Below are 16,803 nucleotides of genomic sequence, written 5' to 3'. Positions count from 1 at the left end.
GTTTAGTTCAGTTCACATCCTGATCCACTATAAGTATACTGGTATGATAATGCCAGTGAATCTCCCCCTGCAGACAAGCTCTGGGACTTTAGTTCCCCTGTGGCTTTTCAAAGCCACGTGCCATTGGGTTGGTAAAGTCAGTAGCTAATCTCTAAACATGCCGGGATGCCTTGGCCAGACATGCTGATTCATATGTAATCCAGCTTCCACGTGGTTCCTCTCACTGGCTTTTTGCCAGCCATTGGTTAATGCGACCCAGTCCCAGTGGCGGTTTTCAAGGCTTCGGGACGTCCTTTTCCAATCTTTGAGGTTGAAGAGTGGCCCAGTGGCTTAGCCGCGTTAGCCTCACGTGGATTGCTACCGGACTAACGGATGGGCTGTTGTGTGTTACAGAAATGTCCCCGCGAGCTCTCACAGCCTGAGCGACGCCAGCAGGAGTAAGAACGGTGTCGCCCACTCAGGTGATCACCTCAGTGTGCCGCAGATCGCCCCGGGAGCACCAGTGGAGTTGTCTGCTAGAAAGGGGACTGATTTATGGCTGCTAATTAGGCGCTGGATTGGGGTCCGCCCCCGGGGGGTGGGAGAGGAGGAGGCTGCCAGGAACAATCGCTTAGGGCAGCAGATTGTTCCCCTAGAGGCACATGGACAAAGTAGACAGCCCCCACCTAGCGTGGGGAAGGGACAGGGTCCTGGCTGTACCCGTTGGTCTGCAGAGGGGCACTGTGGGCAGCTGGATGGTGCAGGGAGCGTGCTGCGTGCCAGGGTGTTTGGGAGGGGTTTGCTTCCGGCATCACAGTCATCACAGCCCCGCACAGCCCCGACAGTCCAAATGGCAGGACCCAGCCTGTGGCAATGGGTAAAAATGAATCTCAGCCTAAGCGTAAGGTGCTTTGGGCAACAGGTTCAAGGCAACAATACAATGGCGCCAGCGCCCTCTAGTGACTGCCAGTGTAAATACAGTGCGTCTGCTGGCACTGCTGCCTCCCAGATGCAATGACCTCTGACACTGGTGGTACAAATTCTTTCCGGGCCTGCTGCCTTTGTGGTCCTTATGCAGCAGCCGTTAGCTGCGAGGGCACGAGCTGTTGGGGGCTTTTCCGCTCCCTCCGTCACCAATACGTTTTTGCGAGTAGTGAGTTTAAGTCGCAATCGGTCGGGATTTACGTTCATGTCGGGATCCTGGTTTCTGAATTTCCTTAACTCTGTCTGAGCCAGGGAAAGTTTGCAAACACTTCCCACCAGCACCGGGCCAGCCCCATGGGTCATAGCGGCCGTGGGAGCTTGAGGATAGGTGGGCTGCTGGCTTTTTTTACACACCGTGTTAGCTGTCCCTGCTCAGAGTAGGTATCATGGATAGAGCGCTTAAAACAGCGTTCGCAGCTGATATCCGAGAGACTCTAAAAGCAGGATTGGTCGCTGCTCATGTTAAAGGACCCAGCTGTGTTTACCCAAGCACTGGAGGGGACGTAAACCTCTGTATATGGCCTGGCCACTAGAGGGGGACAGAGACACCATGTGACCGTGGGTTACGGTAGCAATAGTGCAGACAAGGCTGCAGCGGAACGGGCACCGGCACGGTTTGCGGCGTTCAGCTCAAAGTGGCAATGTTTTTTTTAACCCTTTAAGGAAGATCCCCGGGGCAGCCCTGCAATGACGTAGTGTAAGAACATCGCTGGGAGGCGGTATCGTAACAGGGGCAAAGCTTAGGTGAGAATCCAACTGGAGATATCACCAGAGGGTCTATTCGTTTACAAAACCAGTGTCACAGCACGGGCAGCTCATGATTTTGGTGTTTTTGCTTAAAGCCCCAGCTCCCAGACTCCTGTGATCCCAGGGGACTCTCGGCTGTCGTTTTTCTTTGAAACGTGACCCCTCGAGGTTCAAAAGCAGAAGGCAAATAAAAGACAGCGGCGGTGGGCCTAGGTCAGTGCTCCAGCCTCGGACACAGGAGACTGGCTTCAGGCCCCTGCGCTGCTGCAGACTCCCTGTTGGACCTAATTTCCATTGAGTCTAAACACCTTTGAGTGTCTGGGCCTTAGTCTGTCTCAGCCTCAGCTCCCCAGCTGTCCAATGGAGATACCAGCCCTGCCGCACGAGGTGCTGTGAGGGTAAATACTGTAGAGACTGGGGGATGCTCCAACACTACGGGGATGGGAGACAGCTATAACTCTAAGAAAAAAATCTCATGGTTTTGAAGCCAGGCTGACTAGTGGTGCTCGAATGCCTGGGCTGAGCAATGCTGCGGTCACAGCCCCATCTACTGCTAAGGTTAGAAAACCTGTCTCAGCACCTTTGTAAACTGTTACCCCTACAGCTAATCTCTGTCATGCTGCCTGCCGGGCCCCAAGAGCCTGCGTACCAACCCCAGGGCACAAACCCCAAACTGGCTGTGAGTTCTACCCTTAGATTTCACCAACCAACCATCAAGTGCAAACTCCTCAGGCACTACAAGAGCCTAACCATGGAGTCACAGACAGTCCCCCTGGGTACTCCAATCTGTCTGGCCACCCAGGTGAGCTACCCCTGTGATGGATGGTCCCTTACACCAAGAATCACAGCAATATTCCGTAAAAAGCAACAGAGAGTCCTGTGGCACCTTTAAGACTAACAGATGTATTGGAGCATAAGCTTTCATGGGTGAATGCCCACTTCATCAGACGCAGCAATATTCAGGTTACTCCCAGTCCCAAAGGACCAGTCACTTACCCCAGATCAATTGTACCTTAAATCTCATACCAAAGACAACGTTTGTAGACAATCCTATAATAAACTATATAGGGATTTATTAATAGGAAAAGGAAACTAGAGGGTTATTTACAAGGTTAAAGCAGGTAAACATACACACACAAATGAGTTACAATCTTAAGTTTCAAAAGGTAATAGAAGTCTATAATAAGCAAGCTCTATATGTCCTTTAAGACTAAGCAACTGGGGATCTCTTGCTTATGCCTAACAAACCTTGCCCCCCCAGACTCCAAGCAGCACAAAGGTAATCAGTGCCTCCTTGTTAGGGGTTTTATCCCCCCTCCTCTCATGTGCTCTGAGTTGCAAACTCAACTGATGTGAGGAATCCAATTGCATGACTCATCTTCATTGGGAGGGGGGAAGAGCAGAGCAACAAAGTCTTTTGTCCTTTGTCCACAATAGTCCATCTGGTGTTGATGGGCCTTTCTTGCTAAGCAGGACGTAACACCTTCAGTTGCAGATCCGTCCATCACACTAGTTAATCTCTCTCTCCAGTCAGGTGATTTATACAATTACAGAGGCTTACAATATAACTGCTCAAATACTACCTTGCCATATAGGATACAGATGTTATACACATAGGCGTATAGGCGTGCGCAGCCCATTTCATTAGGGTGTGCACCCAGGGAGCCCCACCCTGCCCTAGCCCCACCCCCATCCTGCCCCCATCCACTCCCTCCTACTTCCCGCCCCCTGACTGCCCCCCTCAGAACCCCCAACCCCCCCTGCTCCTTGTCCCCTGACTGCCCCCCTAGGATCCTACCCCCTACCTGTCCCCTGACTGTCCCTACCCTTATCCACATCCCTGCCCCTAGACAGACCCCCAGGACTGCACGCCTATCCAACCGCTCCCCACCCCCTGACAGGCCCCCCCCACAACTCCTGACACATACAACCCCCTCTGCTCCCTGCTTCCCCTAACCCCTCTCCAACCCCTGCCTCCTGACAGCCCCCCCGAGAACTCCTGACTCATCCAACCCCCCAGCTCCTTGTCCCCTGACCACCGCCTCCAAAGACCCCCCCAATTGCCCCCCCAGGACCTTCCTTGCTCCCTGTCCCCTGACCCCTATCCACCCCCTGCCCCCTGACAGACCGTGGGACTCCCATGTCCCATCCAACCCCCCCTGCTCCCTGACTGACCCATCCAGAGACCCCCTGCCCCTAACCACCCCCCCGGGATCCCACCCCCTATCCAACCCACCCTGCTCCCTGTCCCCTGACTGCCCCCACCCCTTATCCAACCCCCCTGGCCCTGGCCCCCTTACCATGAGGTGAGGGTCCTAGCCTCCCCGCGGAGCCAAACACTGCCCCGCAGAAGCACGCAGCCCCAGCTCCACAGGTGGGATGGGAGACAGAGGGGCTCAGGCCAGCTCCACACAGAGTGGGCTCAGGGCTTCAGCCCTGCAACTTTTAGCACTAGGGTGGCTGGGGCTCCCGAGATGGGGACTTCAACGCCATATCTTCTGCCAGGGTCCAGGGCTTCTCCTCCCTGCCCCAGTGTGGCTCCTCCGCCCCCCACTCCAGTGCAGCTCCTGCTCGGGTCCGGGCTTCTCCTCCACCCCCACTCCCTCCCGCCCCATCTGGGGCTTCTCTTCCCCCACCCCCGCATGGCTCCTGCCGGTATCTGGAGCTTCTCCCACTGCACCCAGCCCTAGCCTAGCTGGGCTCCCTTGGGTCACCTGCTGCCAACTGTGGCCGGAGTGGAGCCTGGCTGGCAGGGAGCAGCCATACACGTGGACGCCATGGCCACCAGCCCAAGAGGTGCGGGGCAGCCCTAGGCAAGCAGGGGCTGGCTGTGCTGCTGCTGAAAGCCCCGCACTCCGGTCCACACCTAACCCTAAGGCTTGTGTGTGTGTGTGTGAGACTCACTCGGCCCCTGCCGGAGCAGGGAGGCAGGAAGCAGTTGATTTGAGCCTGCCCGGCAAACAGCTGAGGAGGGGAGGGGGGAGGAGCAGCCTTCCCAGCCAGAGATCAGGGCATTAGGGTGTGCCGGGGCACACCTGGCACACCCCGTGCGCACGCCTCTGGTTATACATTAGCTTAAAGCTGCAGCAACTCACATGCATTTAATGCAGTCTAAACGCTAAACACATTCTTATAATCCGAATACCTGTTTTAACAACACTAATACACAGGGGAGCAAGACTGTTTCCAGCTCTGTATTTGGCAGTGTTCAGCGGAGACAGGGGGACCTTGGCATGAGCTGGCACCGGGTCTGCCAGCGTCACAATCTCATGCGGCACCTGCCGAGAGCAGCAGGCTCTCGAGAGAAGCCAGAGCTCGGATGAGAAAACATATGCAGGACCATAGCAGAGACAGCCTGCCCCCCTCAGCGTTGTCTGCAAATGGAATCCCCTGTGAAAGCAAATAATGCTGCAATCTCTCTTTTTTTTTTCCACAGCAAGTGGGCACCAGTGCTGGGAAGAGCTGTGGACCCCCGGGGGGGTTTCCCTGCGGCTGCTCATCTCCGTTACATCCCAGCCCTGCCGGAGCGAGGTGCTGCCACCCAGAACACCGAGAGTGGATACAAATCGCTATTTTGCCGGAAGACCAGCTCCCCGGGGATTTCATGGCGGTGGAGCGTTGTAGGTCTGTGCAGCCCGTAGCAGCAGAGAAACCCCCACGGAAAATTAGATCCGAGTCTAGTTTTGCTCTGAGACGTGTCTGTCAATGCTGCGCAGCTCAGTGGATCCACGGCACAGCTGCTGAGTTGTCTAAAACCGTGTGGTCCTGCTTGTTCCTTCCTCTGGTTAGCTCTGCCGAGCCAACGTGCCCATGGGAGGGGAGCTGGGGTCTTGTGCATCAGTCACCACATTCGCACTTGAGTGAGCCCACTGAGGCCAGTGGGGTGTCCAGTGGGGGTTACTAGGCCATCACCTGATGGCAGTGGGGTACATACAGGTGATGTTAGATTGCAGGCATGCAGCAATGGGTATGTTACCTTCAGGAATGTTAAAGTTAAACAGGAAACCTCCCATTAAGAAACCCAGCACATTCAGAGCAAAGCTGAATCTGCAGAGCTGCTCAGGAAATGGGAACAATGTAGACAAACTTTTGTTTTGTTTTCTTTGAAGTTTTCAGGGGCTTTTGTTGAAAAACAGGAACCCCCAAGCCCCCAAAATGTTATCAGTTGCTGAAACCCCCAAATTTTGGTTTGTGGCAACCCCCCTGTAGCAGGGTGGTCACCCGCTCCTGCCCAGAAGGGCTTGAAAGCAGCCCTGGAGAGAGAGCTGCAGCTCTGAAACCTGGGCTGATTGGGGAAGTAGCCACAGCTGTGGCCACACCCCAATCAGGCCACAGCTGGCCCTTATAAGAGGACAGTGGGCCAGGAGCAGACAGACTGTCTCTGCCTCCAGGGAGGCTGGGGCGGGGCGGGGCGGGGCGGCGCGGCCTGGCTTGGCTTGGCTTGGCTTGGCTTGGCTTGGCTGCTGGGAAGCTCAGGGTACCTAGAGTGAGGCAGGGCTGGGGAAAGGCCAGAGGGGCTGGGGAGCTCCAGGCTGACAACTCCCCAGGCTGCAGGGCCTTGTCCAAGGCTAGGGTTACCATACTTAAGTTTTAAAAAAGAGGACACTCCACGGGGCCCTGGCCCTGCCCCTTCCCCGCCCCAACTCTGCCCCTCCCCCAAAGTTCCCGCCCCAACTCCGCCCCCTCCCCTGAGCATCCCGCATTCCCCCTCCTCCCTCCCAGCCACACGAAACAGCTGCCCGAGCGCTACCGGCTTCATGGTTTGCCGGGCAGCCCCCAGACCCGCTGCGCCCCCGGCCGGGCGCTTCCCCAGCGCAGCCGGAGCCCGGGAGGGGAAGCGCCCGGCTGGGGACGCAGGGTCTGGAGGTCTGGGGGCTGCCCGGCAAACCGTGAAGCCGATAGCGCTCGGGCAGCTCCGCTCTTCAGCTGCACAGAGCTGAGGTGTCTGGGGGGAGCAGCAGCAGTCGCCGGAGCCTGCTGTAAGGTAAGCCAGGGATGCCGGCAAACCTGGGAGTATTTTTCCCGGACATGTTCGGCTTTTTGGCAATTCCCCCCAGACGGGGGTTTGATTACCAAAAAGCCGGACATGTCTGGGAAAAACCGGACGTATGGTAACCCTATCCAAGGCCCCATAGAGGCACTGGGTTGCAGAGAGAGGCAACAGGTCCAGACCTGACCTTGCCTATGATGAGTGGCTGACACTGCAGCCCGTCCCAGGGCGCGGGGGCTACTTGGTGACTGGCAGTAGCCCAGAGTGAGGCAAGGTGGGGATTAGAGGGTTGGGGGTTCCCCAGAGAGGGGAGACCCAGAGGCAGAGTGTGGGGGCATTGCCAGGGGGCAGCACCCCAGATAAAAGGGCACTGGGGTCTGGGAGGGACATGGGGACAGCGGTAAGGCAGATCACTGGCCTGCAGAGGGTGCTCCGGAGGCTGGCGGGGTAATTCCCTGAGATGACCAGCAGGAGGTGCCGCAGGGGTGAGTCCCACATTGCAACAGCCCCCCCCCCCCAACAATTCAGGTGAAAATGGATTTTTTTGCTACAAAAAGGCCATTTTCTCTCAACAGAAAAAATCTTGCAATGGAAAATTTTGGACCAGTGTCCGTAAACTGAAAGGGTGGAAGTTGATAGTTTGTTCCTGTCCCACTTCAGGGATGAGCTGCACCTCTCTCCGGGCTTGTCCACAGGGCGAGTTAGTGCACGGCAAGCCAGGGTGTGAATCTAGAGCATGCTAATGTGCTGCGCACTAACTTACCATGTAGACAATTTCCCTCCAGATTTAGTTAGGCCCGACTTAGCCCTGGTACCCCTGCTCTTCTGGGGCCAGCTAACAGTCTTTCTCTGCAGACCCTGCGTCTCTGTGAGCTTCAGGCAGGGCCGGCTCTAACTTTTTTACCGCCCCAGGCAAAAAAGAAGAGCGCCACCCTGCCGTAACACCCCCCCCGCCCCCAGCACCACACCGCCCAAACCCCGCCCCCCTGAGCGCCACACCGCCGAACCCCCCCCCCCCCCCGAGCGCCGGGCCGGGCCGCCCAAACCCCCGCCCCCCTCCGAGCGCCTCGCTGGGTTGCTCAAACCGCCCCCCCAGCGCCGGGCCGGGCCGCCCAAACCCCCACGCCCCCCCACCCCGAGCGCCGCACCGGGCCGCTCAAACCCCCGCCCCCCACCGCCCTGCCAGGCCGCCCAAACCCCTGGAGCGCCGGGCGGGGCCAGGCCGCCCAAACCCCTGGAGCGCCGGGCCGGGCCGGGCCACCCAAAGCCCCAACCCCCCCGCAGCGCCGTGCCGCCGAAACACCCCCCGCGCTGCCCGGCCGAAACAACAAAAACTGTCACAGGATTGGGCCCCTACTGAAGAATGGAGAATTGTTGCTTTCAGTGGGACTGCTTTGCTTCAAACCACCAGGAGGAAGTCAAAGAGGGCTCAAAGTTTGCCTTCTGCCTTTCGTTGTTTTCCTGTTTGAATGAGATCTTGTGATACAAGATGTAAAGCTCCTTTTCAGCTGCCGACGTCTGACCTTAACAAAGGACCCGGCGATGCTATAAGAATGGGGAGTGTTAAGCTGGGGATGTGGTCAGCTCCTGCTGTGTCTGCCCCGCAACCTGGACGCAAACCGTATCAATGCAGACTTCCTTCCGGGACCTTCCCCTGTGCGAGTGTCACTCTGTGAACAGAGAGAGAGCTGTGAGGCAGGTTCCCTTAAGAAATGCAGAGTCACACCCAGACTCTGCTCATGGCAGGCAGCCATACGGCCAGGGCAGTTACTGTGAGCGTGCTGGGAACGAAGGCACTTGTTCTGGAAATGCTCTCCTCTTTGGAGTGAAATCGGGTCTCTTGAATGCAGGAGGCTGACAGAGCTGCCTGGGCCCAGGCACGGTGCTGCGGGGCTGCTGCTGTGGGCACTTGCCTCCCCCAGCTCTGACAACACACCTCAATCGGACCTACAACATCTTGTGCTATTGCAATCTGTGGTCCCCCCACACAGACTGGTCCATACACCATGACCATGGCCTGCCACGCTCCCAGCTACTCCAGCACAGCTCCCACCCGCTCTGCCAATGCACTGCTGTCCGAGGTTGGAGTATCCCCTGCCAGTCCAATTCTCCTCCCTGCCCCAGCTCTGCCAAAGCACCTGCCTGCTGCCTGCAGGGCCAAGTCCCTACTAGCCCAGCGCTGTGGAAGTACAGAAACGTCTCACTGCTACAGATATTACCATTAGCCAACAGTGGCACCTAGCGCCAGCTGCCCCTTAGTAACTGTCTAGCCAAACCTCGTTAATTCGGGGAGTGACTATTGTTGTTTGGTTATTTGCTAATTTGCAAACAATCCCCGCTCCCTCCCCCAGTAGGGTGACCAGATGTCCCGATTTTATAGGGACAGTCCCGATTTTTCACATTTGCTGTCTGGTCACCCTATCCCCCAGGAAGTTGCACACATGATAAAGATAGGCGAGGACAACATATCCCACAATGCACTCTGTTCCTTTAGGTTGATATATGAATGTTCCACAGTGGTTTTAGCATGATTTTAGCCCTGCGAGTCCTCACTACAGCCTCTGCTACTAAAACTCTGCTACCAAGCGGGACGGTTGGTGGAGACCAAAAACTGGGTCTGAGAATCATCAGGTTTGTGGATAAAGGGCAAGCGATTGTTTTGGTCAACCCGGTAGGTCGGCCACACTCTGATATTTACCTCCTGGCCGGATGGGGGCAAGTGGCACCCTGAGTAGGTCACTCGGGAAGCATTTGGTTGACGTTCTTTCTGGAACACAGGGGTCTTTATGGCAGTAGCTGGGGCTCACAACTGGGAGGAAGAGAAAAGGAATTAATACTAATACTTTGCTGTGATATAGCACTTTTCATCCATAGATCGCTAAGCGCTTTACAGTGGAGGTCAGTGTCCCCTTTGTACAAACAGGGAAACTAAGGCACGCAGCAGGGAAGTGACTTGCCCAAAGTCACACAGTTGGCTAGTGCCAGGACTAGAACCCAGGTGTCCTGCAGCTTAGTCCAGAGCTGTATCCACTAGGTGACACTGCCTCCGACAGGGCTTAGTGCCCTTGATAACAATGGATAGCTGCATGGAATGTAACATATGAACAGGGGGTTAAGGCTGTGCTCCTTAGTAGCCAAACTAAACGGGGGATGCTCTGATGGTCACACACGCTGCTTCCTGTCCCAGGTTAGTTGCTGTTTTGCATGGAAGGGGTTCTGCCTTTGTCTGGCACAAAGAAATGTCAGATTCCCAGAGTGACTGTGTGAACTCGGTTGAGTCATTTTGCCTCTTTGTGGCTCAGTTTCCCGGTCAGCAGCACAAGGCTCTGGATGCTACCACTCCTGCCAAGGGGCGTGAAGCTTCATTAATGAATGTTGGTGAAAGCCTTTTGTCCCCTCAGCTGAAGGGCGGGCGGGCGGCTGTGGCGTTTGGTGCACTTTGGAGCACAGAATGTTTCCCCTGCTTTACAGCTGGCATCTGAACGCCAGCCTGAGCATGTCAAAGCCGCCCAGCAGATTTTTATGTCCCTCTCGCTCAATTTAGCACCTGACCGAGCTGGGCCTGGCGCTGAGCAGGACACCGGCCCTTTGCCTGGACTAAAACATGGGCTGGGGTTTAGGGCAGGTGGATCTAATGTGGATCAGCTACACCTGCTCCTAGTGAAGATGCAGAGGAGGGAGGGGTAATGGCAGGGGGAGGGGATGAGGTGAATTTTGTGGGGTGGGGGGAGGATGGGCTGGGTCCATCTAGTCCCCGCCCACACACCCCTTCCTCCCATCCTGACCCATGCCCCCGCCCACACCCCCCTTTCTCTCACCGAGCCCTTGACCACATCTGCCTTCCTGACCTCCAGCCCCCTGCCCAGACCATTTAGCTACCTGCCCTAGCTCACAAGCCCCTGAGATGCTCTGGGAACCTAGGGCGTCCTCCCCCCCGCCCCCAGACGAGACCCCCGCAGTAAGTTACTTAGCTGATGTCTGTGCCGGTGGGGTGCGCTCCCAGCTCCTGGCTCCGTGGCTCAGCCTTCAGGGGCTGTGCGTCGTAGCCGCCCTGTGCGTCCGTCTCTGGGGATGCTGCAGAGAGACGTCTTCTCATCACCTTCCTACCGTCGATGGGCCGGAGTCCGTGCGCGTCTCTAAGGATGCGGATCTGCTACCGACCCTCCATACGTCTGGGCGGTGGCGAAGGCTTTAGGCTGGGTCTCGGCAGGGCGAAGGCTGGCTGATGGCGTCAGTTCTTTCCCTGTCCCTGGTGGCTGGGTGCGGTGCGGCCAGAGCCCTATGGAGGGGTGGGGCTCGGTGTTGCTGTCTGGGGCTCTGCTGGCATCCGGCAGGGCCTTGCTGCGGGAGCTGCAGGTTGCTCCTCCGGCCGGGCTGGGGGAGGGGAGGGAGCCTGGCAGCTCCGGTTCGGCCTGTTGGCCCCGGGGGGGAGCCTGGTGTGGGTCTGGCGCGCTGGGCTGGGATGCCGTTGGCCTGGCACTGCTGGAGCTGCCAGTTCCCAGCCCTGATGCTCGTAGCGCTGGCGTTTCCCAAGCAGGGGCCCGGGTGTATCACGGCGAGTCCCAGAGCTCGTTGTCCTGGCCTCACGTGGAGATCGGGTCTGGCTGGCAAGCCGGCAGCGGGCAGGGCTTCCTAGCCGGGGGTAGTGACTGGCGTGTGTGCCCGGACCCGCTGCTGGCTGTGGTCGCCACCCTGTGTATTCGGGTCTCTGCTGGCAGAGTCGTCTCTGGTCTCAGCCAGCAGCTGGGCTCCCCCGGCGCGTCCTTGCCAGGCCTATCTGGCAGCCTTGCGTGGGCGCCGTATCTCTCCCCCACACTTGCTGCACTCGCGGCCCCCACGTCGCCGTCTCTTCCGGGGCGGCTCTCCCGCCCTGAGCTGCCCCAGCACCCGGTAGTAGACGCGGCAGCTGAAGCCTTCGCGCAGCCCCTGCTTCACATGCTGGGTCAGGGCCTCCAGGCTGGGGAAGACTCGGCAGCAGGCCAGGCAGCGCAGGCCCTGCTCGGGGGTGAGGAGCCACTCAGGGGGCGCTCCCATCGGCTGCTGCGGAGCCTCCTCTGCTGGCCCCCCCGCGCCGCTCTCTGCCTCGGGGTCCACGTCCCCCAGCTCGGACCTGGTGTGGGAGCTGCTCAGGTCCGAGCCGGCAAAGCTTTCTCCTCCGCTGTAATTGGCCTTAAAGATGCGGGGGCGCTTCCTAATGGCTCCAAAGCCAGCCCCGGTCTCCCAGGCCACCGAGACGCCGTTCACGGCCCTGATCTTCATGTAGAACAGGGACTTTTCTTCTCCCTCCCCCTCGGCCTCTCTGACACGGGCCGAGCGCTTTCTCTTCACGCCCGCGCCGGGTGGATCCCCTGGGGGCTGTGCACACAGGCGGTTGGAGGCCGCAGGCTGCACGCCACGGGTGGAGGAGTGGCTGGTGACAGATGTGGCCATTGAGGTCTGCTGGTTTGGGTCCCTGGGGCCTGCAGAGGCAGAGACCCCCTGCTCTGCTGTTTCCCCAGGAACGGAGCTCCCGGCAGAGACCCCCTGACGAGGGGACGACTCCCCTGATCTCTGTGACTCTGAAAGCAGAATGAAAGCCCAACTCCTGCGGCCATCGCCCCCTGCGGTGCGTCCCCCTCCGGCTCCCAGCCCTGTGTCCCAGGCCCAAAGGGGCCCTCTGTGGGCAGGGGTCGGGGGTCGGGAAGGGGACTCACTGAGTACGAATATCAGGGGAGCGACCAGTCAGGGATCTGACACGCTGCACCCAGGGAAGGGCCGGAGCCCCCTTGCTTGGCACACTGGCAACTAGGTTGGACAGAGCCCTAGACAACGTCCTGTCGGTGTCGATGCTGCCCTGGCCCTGGGGGGGATGGACACTCTGCCCCATTGGTCTGCCCCAGCCCTGTCATCTATGACCCTGGCATGGTTACCAGGAGCAGCCTGAGACCTGGCTGTGCCCATCTCCAAGGCCCCTGGCTTAGGCTCGTTACCCCACGGGCCCAGGACTCTGCACTGGCATCTCTACATGGAAGAGCCATTTCGTGCCCCCAGATATCTCCTCTTCCTGGTGTCTCCTTCACCCTTGGGGGGGGGGGTGTCTTTGTCTCCCCCTTCCTCTTTTCCATTTAACCATTTAGAGGGCTCTGTCTCTCCCCACTTGGAGTCTGTTTCCCCCACTGTGCCCTGGTGGGGTCTCTGTTTCTCTCCCCCTCCCCCTTTGAGACCTCCCTGAAGCAGGCAGAGTTAGAATTCGAGTTCATCCTTGACCTAGGACCCCTGCCAGCCTCTCCCCCGAGTGTCCTGTGGGCCCAGGGAACGTCCTGCTCACCTGACCCCTCCTGGGCAGCTCCAGGATTCGTCTCTGGGGCTTCAGCAGGAAGCCCCTGGCTGTGCAGCATGGTCCTGGCTCTGGGGACTCGGGCCAAGGCTGGTGCCTGTCACAATCCTCGAAACCTCCTGGATTCTCTGTCCACCACCAGCCAGGAGGTCCGGGTCTCTGCTGGGGAAGGGATGGCGGTTCTGGTCCAATTCTCCTGCTAAATCTCCAGATCTCACAGTGCAGGCAGCAGAGACAGGATCACGATTGACCTGAGCCAAGGGTTTGATCCAAGGGGCACCAGACTGTTGTGGTCTAAATAGTCCTGGAATGTTCTGGTCCCAACGGCATCAGACTGTTTGGATCCCAACGGCATCAGACTGTTTGGATCCAAACGGCATCAGACTGTTTGGATCCCAACGGCATCAGACTGTTTGGATCCAAACGGCATCAGACTGTTTGGATCCCAACGGCATCAGACTGTTTGGATCCAAACGGCATCAGACTGTTTGGATCCAAACGGCTCAGAAGTTCTGAGCTGGGTGAGGTCATTGTCATCCCAGCTGGCAATGCTCAGTTCCGTGCGAGCTGCTCTCGGGTCCAGCCGACCCTCCTCGAGTCCCGTCCAGGGAGGGCCGAGTTAATGAGGTCCCAGCCAAACCACTCAGCTGGGTCTATGCTGCACAAGGCCCGGGTGGGCCCATCCGGGGTCCGATCAGGGAGGGTGGTGCCATATCAGCCTCTGGCTTTGTGCTGGCACAGACTGAAGAGCAGGACCATTCATATTAGTGTTGATTTGGGTTACGGTAGCGCCAAGAGGCCCAGTCAGGACCAGGGCCATTGCTTGGAGCTGCCCACACCAGAGTGAGAGACGGTCCCTGCCCCGATGAGCTGCCAGTCTAAACAGACAAACAGAAATAGACAGACAGCGACTCCGAACCCAGCACACCGTAGGCAGCCCGGCCCCAGCACAGAGCTCCTTTGAGATGCCTCCCCCAGCCCGTTTTAATCCCCCAAACCACCACTCTCCGCTGCCCACGTGCTCCAGGCAGGCCTCCTTGCTGTGCCGCCATTCACCCCACCCTGCCCCCACAAATAGAGCTGCAGGCTCCATGTGGGGAAGAAGAGATGGGGGGCAAGCGTACCCTGGTCAGGAGCCACCTAATGGTGGCTCCTGGCTGCTTTTCTTCCTCCCCCTGGAGGCCTCTGAGACCCCCACCAGGATCTAGCCGTCCCCTAAAGAGACACCAAATCAACAAAGGCCTCTCAAGGCTTAACTCATGCCAACCCCAGCCAATGCCATGTAACTACCACCTGCACCCAACCCCACCTCCAATTCCAGTCCCAAGGGACCTGAGCCCCTGGTCAGAAGTGTGATGTCCACCAGTGGCTCCTCACACCCCGATACACCTGTCCCTGAGCTCCCCAGCCCTGGGCACTCTGGCCTATGGATGGCCCCATCGCAGACAGAGGCACCAAGGTCTCCCCAGTCTCTGGGACGTTAATACTGAATGCTTTCCTCTGGGGAGATTCTCTCCTTGCAGTTCCCATCCAGCCCTGTTGTAAGTCAGAGACCCGCCAAGGCCCCTGGGGCAGAGCTGTGGGGGGGATCCCAACCCAGCTGCCTCTGGTGAAGGGCAGGTCTTCTAGCTGGAGGGGCCTTGCCCCAGGCACCCACCAGGGGGCGCCTTTCCAGCTGTGCAGTGCAGCTGTTCTCCTCCCCCCGTCCCCCCCCCACAGCCAGGCTGCAGGCAATGGACGTGGTTATGAGCAGAAAGTGCCAGAGTAAATGCTCTGGGTAAGAAGTCGGTGAGGCACATCCCAGCCCCTTTCTCGTAGCTGATGGCTAAGAGCTGTGGCATCGCGGTATCAGCCGCATGTAGGGCAGGCCCTTGGGGGCCACCAGCTGGTGTATAGTCACTTTCTGGTGTGAAGCTGGGAGAGAGCTCCCGCCCCCCAGGCTACACTGAAAAAACCTGATTGGCTGAGGGAGTGCCACTCAAACACACAGCGTTAACTCTGACCCTGGGGGTGGGGGGTTGAAAGAATGGTGTGGGGCAGCCTGGGAAATTGGGAAAGAAAACAGAGAAGCTGCAGGACAGGAGCCCTGAGCTGGGGCAGGGCGGGAGCTGCTGGCAGGAGAGCCAGCTGCTGGCAAAAGGGGATTTGTGTAAACTCTCAGCCTTCAGCAGACAGGAGCTGAGACCAGTAACCGACCCACCAGGCTGAGCTCACCCAGCCCGCCAGCACCATCCAGATCACGGGCCGGCTGGGCTGACCCCAGGGGGAGGGGGTTGCATTGTCACGGGGCAGAGAGTCTGTGTGTGTCGAGCCAGGCGTGCCCCTACTGGGGATCCTGGCCTGGGTCTGCTCTGGGCTTTGCCCGGGTCACAGAACAGTGTTGTGCTGTTGTGTGGTGGTCGTTCCAGGGGTTAACTCTGACCCCCGAGGAGGGGAGCTGATGTTTGCGCAGAGGCGCGTGGCTGGGACCTCTGCTCCAGGCCTGGCAACCCCCACCTGACATTACTCAAACGGTTTCCTGATCACCTGTGAATATTACTGCACGACATTCCTTTTCCACTGAGCGTTTCCTTGTTGTGTTGGCGACAGCGACCTTGGTGTGAAAGCTGCCGTCTCTCCCTGTTGTAGGAGTGAGACCCCGAGCCCCATTCCACTGCCAGGCTGTCTCTCCGTTCACATCCTAGTATTTCAGGGCGGGATAGTTGGTCACCTGCTCCTTGATACGTTGCAGGCTACATCATGCTAAAGCGCCCATGTCCAGCCTGCAGCTTTGTCCCGTAGTCGTCTCGGGCTCACATACATATCCGAGGCTTGGAAGAAATGTTGACAGATCCATAAAACTCCTAGTTCTCTCTGAACTGATTGAATATCTTCAGGTGTTGGCATCTGCTGCTGACGTACGCCATGCGCATCGGCCTGGTGTATTTCTAGCAGCAGAAAGGTTTCTGCTTGGGTGTGGCAGGGGGGGGGTTCTGCTCCTTGCCAATTCCTGCATCTGTTGGGGAAAATCAAAGGTGTCTTTCAAACTGATGGGTCCTGCCAGGTTTCTAGGTGTCTTTGAGCAGTGTCCTCGTCCTGACAAAGCAGGTGCCATGTGGGTCTGTCTGGTAGATTTCTGTGCATGGGTGGCGGGTATAAGCTGGGGGGGGCTCAGCTCGGATCAGTGGCCTGGGGCTTGAGGCAGCTGGCGCAGGGTGGCCAGGGGCAGCTGGTTTGGTTTGGCCAGGGCTCCTCTGGCCTCCTCTCCCACCACCAGACCGAGCGCTCCCCTTTACCCTGTTCTCCAAGGGGGGGGGGAAAAAACACCCCGGATCGATCTCAACCCCCTTTATACTCCCATCTCTTTGTAAAAAGAGAGAAGAAAAAAAGCCCCATGTTCTGTTCCCCTTTGTTGTCTGCCTCAGAAACTGATTCTTTACTGTTCCACTACCGGTTCAGCAGGGAGGGTGGGCTCCTCGGCTGGCCCCACCCTTTCTGGTCCCTTTCCTTGGAAGTTTCTTTCGGAATTGTGAGGTGACCACAATATCCCTCACAAAAACGGTTCATTGGAAAAAGCAGGATCGGGCCCAGGCAAGCAAGAGATAAAGGAACTGAGAAACAGGTTGGAAGCCCTAAGGGCATAGTGTCAGGAGTAAGAAAAGGCATGAATCCCTGGAACAATACTTAAAATAGTGAAATCTGGGTTGATAAAGGTGTCATTTTGGGAGATAAACAAGTGATTTAAGGAAAGAGTGAAAAGTTAACTCTACAGTTAGAGTAGAGTTAACTTAGAGTTAACGAGAGGAGG

The sequence above is a fragment of the Emys orbicularis genome, chromosome 17, assembly GCF_028017835.1.
Source record: "Emys orbicularis isolate rEmyOrb1 chromosome 17, rEmyOrb1.hap1, whole genome shotgun sequence".
Classification (NCBI taxonomy): Eukaryota; Metazoa; Chordata; order Testudines; family Emydidae; genus Emys; species Emys orbicularis.
Note: the sequence above shows the minus strand (reverse complement) of the source record.